A 13120-nucleotide genomic window follows, 5' to 3' on the forward strand; every position below is an offset into this window, starting at 1 on the left:
TACTACTTTTACCCACAAAAGGTGCTCAATTTACCAGCCTTCAGGACGATGGAAGGCTAAGTCTGCCTTGCTGTGATTCAAACTTATAACCTGACAATCACAGCTTTCTTCCAGTGGCTATGTTCAGCTCATCTACTATCTTTTTGTCTAGAAGAAAATGTGCAATAGAAGAATTAGTCACAGAAGGAGTGCCATATGGAGAAGTTAACATATATATTAAAATCCCCCTTAAAAAAAAAACACAGAGGTTAGCCCCTAATTACAATTACCATAGGACCCATAAATCTACAAGTCGTCGGGTCCTCAGATAAGATGGGTTTAGGGTTAAATGGTATTTTAACTGAAAGCTTCCATACTGACAAGGCTTACCTGTGCTTCTTGCCATTTTAGCATGGCAAAATGAGTTAATATCATTAAAATGAAAATTGTCCCTAGTATCTTACATCTTTTCCAATCTCTTCCTATATCCATATCTTTTATGGATATAAAAGCATTGCAAAGGAAATTTATGGGATTTATTTGGGAGCAGTAAGAAAAACTTTAAACCTCAACTATGCTTTCGATGGCATCTAGTGAGGAAGGTGGTCTAGCAGGGCCTTACCTAGGATATTGCAGAGCAGCATAATTGCAATGGGTTGTGAAAAGAAGTGGATACGGGCACAGCAGTAATGTGTTGATTACTATGTGACTCACTCTTGGATAAAGTGAAAACACCTACCTGGCAAAACATACTTGCACACCTGCCAAAAAATGGTTCTAAAAACCTAGGACCAGATAGCAATGCAAGGGTGCCTGGACATTTTCCCCCTCTCTAAACACCCTACTCATACATAAAACAGACTTTACACCTATGGTAAGAGCAGAACCATTCCTTGACTGGGCAAATGTAAGAATGCAGAACATTGAGCGATTGTTCAGTCAAGGAAGCATCAAGTCCTCTGAACAGTGTAAACAAGAATGTAATATCCCGGATTCAAGCAGACTCCAACAGTCCCAGCTGAGACTCTGGACACTTTTGCCACCTACTGCAGTAGGTTTCCCCTTCTCACTCTCACACATGTAGCCCTAATCTCTAAGACATAACAGGTGATCCAAAGTAGCACAAAAAAAAGAAGAAAGAAACAAAACAGGGAGGTACAGCTTTCAACAAAGATGAGTATGACATCTGTGTCCACCTATTTCTGACAAACAGAGGGAAAGGCTCTGAACGGGATTCCTGAAGATATTTCCTAGCATTCCGCCTGAGTGCCTGACTGATTAACAAGCTTCTCAACAGTATAAGACCTCTGCCCACCTCAGCCCCAAATTTCCATCCCTATCACACAGATGTGGGTGCTTTGACAGGGAGACAAGAAGCTTTCTACAATATGTTAGCCTTGTGTAGTAATGCAGACATTCTTGAATGATATTTTGAGACACACAGAAGGGACATTAGGGTACCAGATACTGGGGGGTCTCTAGAACTAACATTACTTGTGCTATGGATTAACAACTTAGATAGTGTGGCATGACAGGGGCTGAGAAACAAATGTATTGCTCTATACTGGAAACAAAAAGACCCGCCTCAATTCTACTTTGCATGCAGCATATCCTTACCATGGAACAACTTATACATGGCCTACATGGCTGCACTCACTTTGCCACCAGCAAATGAGAGACACCCAGAACAGAGCACTAGCAAACACATCGAAGGGAGCTCTAACAGCTGCTAGGAAACCGTGATGGTCAAGGACTTAAACACACCCTCAGCATCACCCCTCCTGAGAACACTGCAATGTTATATCAAACTTCTTCCACAGCAAAATCTCCAACATATACAGCAACTTCAGCACCAACCAGACCCCAACGATCTCATCATAAACCTGCCAACACTAACCGAAATGGCCACCTGACTAAACGGAAAACTCTCACCAGAGAGGCTAAAGAGACGGATGCTGCCCATCCACTCAGGAACCCCAAGATACCTCTAGGTTTTAGACGCTGTGGGGTCTGGGTATCATCCATCAGCATCGCCCTCACCCACCATCATCAACATCTCCATCACATCAGCCACATTCCTGGAAGACTGAAGCATGCAGTGGTCAAAGCCCTCTTCAAGTAGCCATCAGCCTACTTGAGCAAGGTGAGCATGTTCTGTCCTATCTTCCTGCTCCCCTACCCAGCCAAAGTGATAGAGAACGTCATCAAAACGCAACTCACATCCCACATCGAATATCACCTTCTGGACAACACTCAATCAGAATTCAGAAAAAGAACAAAGCACCAAAACAGCTCTCATTGCAGTCACCGCCAACATCTGGGCCATCCTGGACTGAGGAGAAACAGCAGCCCTTATCCTGCTCGACATCTCCGCAGCATTTAACATGGTCCCCCACAACACACTCATCAGAAGACTCCATTCGCTTGGAACCCAAGGACCTGCACTCAAATAGGTCTACTCCTTCCTCATGGGAAGAACCCTAAAAAGGTCAGACTGCTACCCTCCGCTCCAGAAAACAAGAGCCTGATCTGCATTGCTCCACAGGGATCTTCTCTCAGTCCTACCCTGTTCAACAGCTACAGGACTGTGCTTGCCAAATCATCTTAAACCAAGGCATCACCCTCATCTCCTACACCGTCGACACTCAACTCATTCTCTCCTTAACGGATAAGACAACCACCACCAGAGCCAACTTTACCAGTTTCATGACCACTGTAGTTGAATGGATGAGAAACAACTGCTTGAATCTCCACTCTGACAACACAGAAGTTCTAGTCTTCAGAAACAGGACCTCCCCATGGGACACCACCTGGTGGCTGACAGAGCTAGGACCAAAACCCTCACCCACCGATCGCTGGAAATCTGTGGATCATCCTGGACAACAATCTCAACGTGATGGCACCAGTCAACACAGTGAGCACTGCCTGCTTACACATCCAATGTATGCTACAAAAAGTTCTTCAAGTGGCTGCACAAAACATCAGATGCACCACCAAGCAAGAAGGACTTCAGACATCCAGAACCCTGCTGCAAGACTAATACTCAACCTCCCATGCTGCACCCAAATCTCACCCCACCTCAGAGAGCTCCTATGGCTTCCCATTCACAAATGCAGTCAATTCCAATTCCTCTCTCTCATACTCACACAGACACACACACACAAAGCTTTGCACAACAATTGGCTAGCATACCTAAACAGCTGTATTCACTTTCACCAGCCTGCCATACACCTACGCTCTTACTCACTCGCACAAACAAACCCACATTCACAAAAGTAGAGCAGCAAATGTAAATGTAATGTAAATGTAAATTAGCACTTGTATAGCGCACTACTCACCCGTTAGGGTCTCAAGGCGCTGTACTCATACCGCTATGGAACCCCTCCTGGCTTTTCCCTGTGAGGCACCCACTCCTGAGCACCCCTAGGGTGAAGCCAGGCATCCAAGCGCTGTTGGGGCCGTTGTGGAGATTAAGCAAGCTATTGCCCAGAGTTGCAGAGTGGGACCCATGAATTAGATTAGGCACCGAGGCGAGAATTATCTGGTCAAGGGGAATTGAGCCCAAGACCTGCCGAAGCGGGACTTGAACCCTGGTCTTGAGCCAGATCTCTGCTTCAGGGTCTGCCGCTCTAACCATTGAGCCACACTTCTCCACCGGCAGCGGGTCACTCGTTCTCCTACGTGGCACCCAAAACAAGGAACAACCTCCCACAACACATCAGGGTCTCCCCCACACTTCTGATGTCCTGGAAAAAGCTGAAGACCTGGTTTTTAGAATAACTCTACAGGACCATACTCCTACGCAACTGCTCAATTGCCGCGATACCTTCACGAGTGATTAGTATGCTATACAAATTGACATAGCAACCTTCCGCATTCCAAAAAGATGTTTACAGTAAGATGGCAATCAATAAATGGCTAAGTTACAAAGCTTGATTAAGTATCTAGGTGTTGAACTCCTGTACCTAAGAGCACTGCCCCTACTCAACTGACATCTTTCAGTCGGGATTATACCAGAATGGGTAATATAAATATCCTGACGGACTCTGACCGATCAATTAGGCTCACTAGTCAAACTGTTCCCTCACAGAGTTTGTCAAACAAGTCAATAAAACAAGAGGGCATTCAGGCATATGTGTACAAAGAATGTCCTGTCACTAGAGGCGGGCGAGCTAACAGATTAACAAGGGGAGTAGATCCACAGCTCAGCTATGAATGTGCTTGGTATATAAATTAAGCAACAAACATCATATAAAATAAAGTAGTTCCAAAATTAAAAAAACTGTATTTCATTCATGCTCCCGTCTTCTCGATGACAATGCCATTAGTCAACTATGAGGTAGGTCACTTGTGATGCGCAACCTACATGTGGTCTAGATTCTTATTATACAGGAGCAACAATATACTCTATTAAATTAAACACAGGAGATTTTTGTACAGTTAAGATCCCGAACTCACGTGTCTGAAGGTGCAATAATAAAGAAAAAGGAAGCACAGGTTGTGGCAAATAAAATATTTGCCTAGGATCAAAAAATATGGTCATGAGCGGAAGTTGTGATTGATCTCCGGTTTTCTGGTTTCACTTTGGGTAGTTCAGCCACTATATGTTTCTTTGTTTCTCTGTGCTGTTTTGCATCAAATGTCAATGTTTGTATTAAATTCTTGGCGTATGAAGCTAGACCATGGGGAAGAAAGGCAGGCAGAAGTCAAATGAAAGCTCTGTTCGCTTTTGGGTTGACAGTCTAAGAGGAACTCGTGCTGTGCCACAGCCAGGCACCTAGCTCGAGCCTTCGGTGGGTCGCCCATCTCTGTCAGTTTCGCCACCGACAGGTGGTTGTTTGATTTGGGAGGAAGGGAAGAGGAAATGCATTCGTAGCCTTCGAAAGACTTGCACAAGGCTGTGTCACATAACCAGAAATTGGTAATGTACCGTTTAATCGGAAGGGCTGCGAGCGTTTGCTTGGACGACATAAAAACATCTACATTGTATTTCCTTATTTTTGTAAATGCCATAAAAGAATTTGGGAAAAATTGTTTCGGTTATAGTTTCGATTTGTTTTTTTTTTTAAACTATTGTGCCCTGGTTCTTTAGCCACACTGATGGAGCTAAAGTAAGACAAGTAGTTTTATGTATGTAGAGAATTGAAGCCACCTAAAAAAACAGATCGCTATTAATAAGATACGTGCCCGAACTCACCTCTTCCAAGGTTTCCAATTTAGGTAAACGGCACCAAAGTAATCCTTTTCACAAATATCACATTCCTGACCAGGCAAGGGGCGGGGATATTAAACTATATCAGGAGCTCACTGGGAAAGCCTGTGCTCCCTCGCGTGAAGTCTTGCAGACTAGTATCGGTACCAGGTCTTAAAAAGCACCAAGGACTGCTATTTGGAACTTGACGGTACCAAGCGGTTAACAGTCGGGCCTGAAGGTCTAAAGGACACGGCCCCAGGGGCCCGGTGCTCTCCGATGTGTACGAATAGGTGGTATCTTTCTGAGTCCTAGTGCCCCCAGAGATACGGAGTCAGATGTCGAAGTCTCAACTTCTCCCGGGGCAACGAGAGCTGCCAGGAATCACTGTGGCGCAACTAGAGACTCTGCCTCGTCAGCCTGGGCGCGGAAGGCAGGTGGTTACAGGACAGTCACACCCCTAAAATTAGAGCGAGCTGGGGCCGAGCCCGCGGAAAGGGCGGTTCCGCGCAGGCACTGCCAGGCCAGCTGAGGAGAGCACGTAAGCAGGCGCGGGTGTCCCTGCAGTGACAGGCGGCGATCAGCTGTCGCACGCACCCAAGCCTGCCGATCAGTTGGAAGGGAGCTCGCAACACAATTGGTGAACCGTGACAGGCCAGGCAACCAACGGGCGCTGCGCAATAGATGGCAGTTTGGTTGTGGCGAACGCGGAGGGGCGGGGTCTGCGTGCTCACAACAAATACACGTGTTCCTCTGCAATGACAAGTCAGCACGTCACGTCATCTGCCCGGCGCGAGCCAACCGGCTGTGCCTCCCCGGGCCTGCTGCAAGCCAAGCTGCGGCGGCATGGGCGCTGCTTTGAGCCCGGTGACAGCAGACACCGCTGTCAGACATGGACCGACAGTCCACCCGAATGGCAAAGGCATACGCCGAACCACCCACGCAAGGGAGAGCTCTTCCCTCACCCCACGTCTTACTGTGCAACTTGGGAAAAGGGGAGAGGGGCGGGGCTTAACTGTCCGAGCCAAGTGCTTATCAGACAGCAAGGAAATTGATGTTTGAGTGATAAAATACATTTATTTACTCATTGTTTCAGCCGTCAGCCATACAAGAGATAAAAAAAAAAAAATTAATGCATCAGTATCATACAATGGTATATGATAATGAAAGCTTCAGGTCAACAACTTGATAAAAGTGTATTTAGGTAGGAGGCTAAAAGGACAAAAAGCAGCATAAAACTCGCCAATAACCTACAACAACCAAATAAAAAAATGTCTAGCTCACGCCTCAAGAATTTTCTATTCTATTATGGACACGGAGTCGAGGATTATGCTTCTCTTGCTATGCTTCATTTATCCAGCAGCCAATCAGAGAAGTTAGAAACAAAACATTTCCCATAAACCTTCAAACATCACATGACTAACCATAGAGAGAGACAGTATATATAAAGAGAAGAGGCATCAATAATACATTTCCTCTTTCTTTGCGCAAGGGCCAGAATATAGCCATTCATCAGAAGAAAATTGTAAAAAGCCACACAAAACAAAAGTCCGAGGGGGGAAAAAATATTGGAACCAAAATTCTCCAACAGGAGAAGTAAAGTCCATCCCGAGGGGAACTGGAGAACCATATCCAATAACGCAGGATATCCAGGTTATGAAGAACAAATATCGTCTGACGACAACCACAAGATTGAAGATTTCAGAATTATTTCTGCTCAAAACCTAGGAAAAAAAACAAACACACAGAGAAACCATAATATCCACTAAGGACAAAACTAGTCTGTACATAGAAATACCAGCAATTCAACCATTTGATATAACAGGGTGGGTAAACCAATGTTTCATCTCAAAAGAAAATTAGTATTTCATTTGTAAAACAAGTGGTTATTTGCCATAGGGTGGGATAATCCCCGCCTCCATGTCCTTAATGGAATTAAAAATTCTTGACACGTAAATTAGATTTTTTTTAAATTCTATGTCAGGACCGGAGGCTCTGATTATGCTTGTTCAAAGCCGATCCACCACTACAGATGCGATATCCACAATGGCCTTATAATAAAAATCCTTGAACGTTGACTCTGTCGACCAATCTGCTTCTCTCATAATATCCTCTAGTCTAACCCCCAAACTAAGGGATTTAGAAGCCATGGCTCCTCTAACTGAATGAGTACCAAAAGTGGAATTGTTGATTCATGCCTCAGAAAGCAACCATCTAATCCATCTAGCCATGGTGGCGGCCGTGACTGGGTTTAACAGTTTTAGGAGAGTGATTAAAACCTGACCACCAGAATATCTCCTGAATTCACTTGTAGCGGTCTCACATGCTTTCAGGCATTGCACTACACATAGTTTGGTATTTGAGAGACTAATGCCCCTCATGAGCTTACATACCACTAGGTGCTCACCAACCGGTCTGCAAAAACAGGCATATGACCCGCCGAAAATACAGAGCGATAATTATTAATAGACCTATAAGCAAGACCGGGGGCTGCCAATGAAGCTAAAAAGTTGATTACTAAATTGACATCAATCTTAAAGGGATCAGAATACTGTTCTGAACACCAATGCACCTATCATCACCAAGAGGAGGCATATCGTTTGTGGGTGACTGAGTGTGAGAAAGTAGCCTCTTTCTAGCATGGTTACCCCCACTTTTGGCCTGTTTGTGAGTGTGTGTCGGTGTGTTTTTACTGTGTCACTGGGATCCTGCTAGCCAGGACCCCAGTGCTCACAGTTTGTGGCCTAATGTGTGAGTTGTCCGTAGTGCTTAACTGTGGCACTGAGGCTCTGCTAACCAGAACCTCAGTGCTTATGCTCTCCCTGCTTCTAAATTTGTCACTATAGGCTAATGACTTCATTTACCAATTCAAATTGGCATACTGGACCCCCTCTTATAAGTCCCTAGTATATGGTACCTAGGTACCCAGGGCATTGGGATTCCAGGAGATCCTTATGGGCTGCAGCATTTCTTTTGCCACCCATAAAGAACTCAGACACACCCTTTCACAGGCTGCCACTGCAGCCTGCCTGAAATAGAGCACACACTATTTCACAGCCATTTTAACTGCACTTAAGTAACTTATAAGTCACCTATATGTCTAACCTTCATTACTGAAGGCTATGTGCAAAGTTACTAAGTGTGAGGGCACCTTTGCACTAGCAAAGGTGCTCCCACGTTGTCCAGGGCCAATTCCCCAGCCTATGTGAGTGAGGGGATGCCATTACACGCGTGCAGTACATATAGGTCAATACCTATACGTAACTTCACAATGGTAACTGTGAATATGGCAATGTAAGGATCATGGATTGTCCCCCCCAATTCCAAATCTGGTATTGGGGAGCCAATTCCATGCATCCTGCGGGCTCCACTATGGACCCCCAGTACTGCCAAACCAGCTCTCTGAGGCTTGCACCGCAGCTACAGTTGCTGCCACCTCACAGGGTTCTACCCTCCTGGGGTCTGAGCAGCTCAGTCCCGGGAAGGCAGAACAAAGTATTTCCTTTGGGAGGAGGATGTTACACCCTCTTCCTTTGGAAATAGGTGTTACAGGCTTGGGAGGGGTAGCCTCTCAGAGCCTCTGGAAATGCTTTGAAGGGCACAGATGGCTCCCTCCTTGCATAAGCCAGTCTACACCGGTTCAGCAACCCCTAGTCCCTGCTCTGGTGCATAACTGGACAAAGGAAAGGGGAGTGGCCACTCCCCTTTCCATCACCACCCCAGGGGTGATGCCCAGATCTCTTCCAGTGTCCCAGACTTCAGCCATCTTGTTTTTCAAGGTGTGGGGACACTGTGGAGGTGTCGGAGTGGCCAGTGCCAGCAGGTGACGTCAGAGACCCCTCCCGATAAGTGCATACCTGGTTAGGTAGCCAATCCCCCTCTCAGGGCTATTTCGGGTTTCTCCTGTGTGTTTCTTTTCAGATTCTGCTTGCAACTTTCCATCAGGAATCCTCTGCTACTACTACTTCATCCTCTGACCTCGTATCGACCGCAGACTACTCCAGGAACTGCTGTAACTGCAGCAAAGTATCCACAAGGGCTACTTCGATTCTGCAACTTCAGCTCCAGCCGGAAACTGCAACAGTTTCCATGCTCTGGGGACTCCCTGTCTTCACCCTGCACCAGAAGGACTGAAGAAATCTCCAGTGGAGTGCCGGAGTCACAAAGGCACTTCCCTGCTCCAGCAGGCACCTTCCAAGACGATGACCGGTTCTCCTGGACTCCTCTCCTGGTGACGAGCGTGCTTCCTTGGAACACAGGTGGTGGACCCCTTCGACACAGACTGTCCTAAGGTCCTGCTGTCCAAATTTGGAGGAGGTAAGAGCTTGCCTTCCCCGTTTGCGACAGTACCTCTGCGCACCGCGTCATCTTCACCTCCTGAGGCCTCTGTGCACTATTTGAAAGAATCCTTCGTGCACAGCCTGGCCCAGGTCCCCAGCACTCTATCCTGCGACACTCAACTCGCTGAGTTGTTCTCTGGCGGCGTGGGATCTTTTGTAGTGCTGCAGTAACCGCAATTTGTGCCTTCTTTGTCCCAGTGTCCTGGGACCTCAGTGGGTGCTGCCTGGTCATCTGTAGGTTCCCTCCAGTGTTGGGAGCCCCCTTTGCCTCCTGGGTCCAGGCTGCGCCATTTTGACGCAATCTGCAACACTGCTTGAACCAAGGCTTGTTGGACGAATCCAGCGCTGCAACTCGCCTGCATCCAACATCTCCACGTGGGACATCCTTTGCATCACGCAGGAACCCGCAGCCATCTTTCTTGGTGCTCTTCTGCAGTCTTTTTCCAACGGGTCTCCTCTATTGCACCATCTTCTAGGTTGGCAGGGGCTCCTGTCCTTCCTGGAATCTTCTGCGACTTCTGGACCTGGTCTCCTCTCTTTACAGGTCTTGAGGTCCACGAATCCACCATTTGTTGCTTGCAGTCTTGCAATAACTCTAATCACTACTTGTATTGTGTCCTAAGGAAACCTGAAATACTTTACTCCTACTTTCCTGGGCTCTGGGGTGGGGTATTTTACTCACCTTTGTGGTTTTCTTACTGTCAAAGCGATTCTCTACACACTACACTTGTCAAGGGGGGGAATTTGTGATTCCTATTCCACTTTCTTAGTATATAGTTGGTGTTGCCCCTAGACCTATTTTCTCCTATTGCATTCTATAGCATTTCCTATTGTTTGCCCTATCCTATGACTATTTACTTACCTTATTTCGGTGTCTAGTGTATATATTGTGTATAATACTTACCTCCAGAAGGAGTATTGCCTCCAAGATATTTTTGGCCTTGTATCACTAAAATAAACTACCTTTATTTTTGATAACACTGAGTATTGTCTTTATTTGTGTATAAGTACTGTGTAACTATAGTGGTATTGCAAGAGCTTTGCATGTCTCCTAGTTCAGCCTAAGCTGCTCTTCTACAGCTACCTCCATCAGCCTAAGCTGCTAAAACACTATATTTAACTAATAAAGGATATCTGGACCTGGTATAACGTTTAAGTACCCAAGGTACCCACTACAAACCAGGCCAGCCTCCTACACTAAGGACCATGCTTGGTGAATGAAGAGTGAAGCTTGAGACAAAATGACTGACAAGAGCCAGTTTTTCCTGAAATTCTCCATGCTACCAGACATAGATTTCCTGTCGAGATCAAGGGATACGGATTCCCCAACAGGTCCCGTAACAGGTCGTCCTGAACCGGGATCAGGAGAAGGACATCGCACAATAGCTCCAGAGCTAGAGGGAACCATGCTTGTGCTCTCCACAGAGGGGTCACTAGTATAATCTCCGCTCGCTGCTGGCGAACTTGCTCCAGAACTTGTGGAATCATGCTGAAAAGGGGGAATCGCATAACTTAGGAGACCCGACCAGTTCTGAGCAAATGTATTTCTGGCTGTCGCCTCCGGATCTGGCCTCCAACTGAAATACTTGGGTAGTTGATGGTTCAGCCGTGAGGTGAAAAGGTCCATGGAACACGGGCCCCATCACTGTCTGATCCAATGAAATACTCTTGGGTGTAACTTCTAGTCGCTGCCATCCCAGAGGAATCTGGAGTTCCAGTCCGCCACTGACTTGCTCACCCCCCCCCCCCCCCAAGTATTCTGCAATCACCGAGATCCGATTGCCAAAATTCCTTGGCAATCTGCGCTGGTATCTGTGAATTCGTACTCCCTAGATTGTTTTGACATATCTGACTGATGAAATATTGTCCATCTGCAGTAGAATGCAACAGTCCGACCGAAGAGGAGAGAGACTCCGGGTTGCAAACGATCCAGTCAGCAGTTCCAAACAATTTATGTGGCGACGGAGTTCCTCCTCCAACCACCGGCCCCCTGTGGTCAGGGACCCGCAATGGGCTCCCCAAACCCATCTGCTGGCATCGGACTCCAGAATGACATCAAGTGAATTACCAGAGATAGCTCTGCCATTCCAGGCTTCCATGTTTTTAAGCCACCAGGATATCTCCGTCTTGGCCTCTTCCGACAGAGAAACGTTGTCTGCATAAGACAATCCCCTGTGGAAATGAGAAATCTTGAGTGTCTGAAGAGCCCTGTAGTCAAGGGGGCCTGGGAATATAGCTTGGATAGACGGCGACAGAAGTCCCACTCTCTGTGCTAAATTCCTCAGCGAAACAAATTGTTTGATAGGAGATGTAACTTCTTCTTTATGTTGCACACTTTCTGTTGGAGGGAGCCTATTTGGAACCCTAGGAATTCCACCTGTTGGGATGGGAGGGTGCAGGATTTGGCCTGGTTGATCGGAAACCCCAGGTTCTGTAGAAGCTGAATAGTCCACAAAAGATGCCTGATCAGAATTGAAGGATCCTGCGCCATGAGGATCAGGGCGTCGAGGTAAACAATAAACCTCACCCCTCAAGCGCAAAGGGACTCTACCACAGGCCTCATCACTTTGGAAAAGCACCATGGAGTGGACGATAGACCGAAAGGAAGGCCCTGAAGCTCGAAGCATTGACTGAGTCAACTGAATTGTAGGAATCGTCGATGAGGAGGGAAAAACTGGAACAGTCAAATATGCATCTTTCAGGTCCAAACAGACCATCCAATCTCCTTCTTGAAGAATATATTTCAGGAGATGGATACACTCCATCTTGAAGTGCCTGTAAACTATCCAGGCATTGAATTCCTTTAGGTTTAACACTAGATGTGAACCTCCCCCTTTCTTGTCCAGTAGGAATATGGGGCTGATAAATCCTCTGGGATGCGCAGTAGACTGGCAAATGGCCCATTTTTTTCCAGAAGAGACTGAACCTCTAGTGATATAATCTCTTGATCTCAAAGGGAAAAATGGAGAAGAGGGTGAAGGGATACTTGAGAGGGGGATTGGTAAAACTTGAGCTTGTAGCCCTGCACTGTTTCTAAGATCAAAGGCTCTTTGGTCAACTTCTGCCACTCGTCCGGAAACAACTGAACCCTGCCCCCAAGAACCACCTCTGAATAAGGGATAACTCTCACCTGAATTTGAGGACTCCTGAGAGGTTTTCTGTTGGCCTCTGCAATAGTTCTTGCGCTAGCATTGTCGTCCATCACAGGACCGGGTGGGGTAGAAGGTAGAATCTGCAGGTTGCCCTCTGTCATACCCTCGTCCACGACTTGCTGAGTCACGTCTGGGGCCCTGATAGTAGTAACGGCCGATGACTGGCCCCGCATTTGTCCGGCCTGTAAGGGCACTATAATCCTTTAAAATGATTAGGTGTGATCCACAGATGTAAAGTGGGGACCTTTTTAGAAGGTAATCGCTTCCCTGTCAAGCAACGCGTCCGTTTACGAGCATCGCCGTGTTAGATGAGGCACGCAATGACTAAGCGTGTGCGTGCTCTTTGTCCCTATGGGACTAAAAATAGGACTGCGGGCGGGAGGCGCCACGGTCTGCTCCCAACTCGACAATAAAAGCGAAACGCTTCAGGCACTGTAAGGGAAAAAACAATAAACAAC

At 46.7% G+C, this 13120-nt stretch overlaps 1 protein-coding gene across 5 annotated transcripts in view; it reads right to left on the minus strand.

The window, feature by feature from the left end:
* HAGH (hydroxyacylglutathione hydrolase) overlaps positions 1-13120 on the minus strand; it is a 397775-nt gene that overhangs the window by 329620 nt on the left and 55035 nt on the right. Inside the window, exon 1 of one of the 5 annotated variants that reach the window (XM_069209803.1) lies at positions 5177-5801. The exons of 3 other annotated variants lie outside the window; for them this stretch is intronic. The gene's annotated coding sequence lies outside the window, so the exon portion shown is untranslated. Of the gene's footprint in view, positions 1-5176; positions 5802-13120 lie in introns of those variants that run through there. One more of the 5 variants, XM_069209804.1, reaches the window with a different exon arrangement.

Source organism: Pleurodeles waltl, chromosome 10 (assembly GCF_031143425.1).
Source record: "Pleurodeles waltl isolate 20211129_DDA chromosome 10, aPleWal1.hap1.20221129, whole genome shotgun sequence".
Classification (NCBI taxonomy): Eukaryota; Metazoa; Chordata; class Amphibia; order Caudata; family Salamandridae; genus Pleurodeles; species Pleurodeles waltl.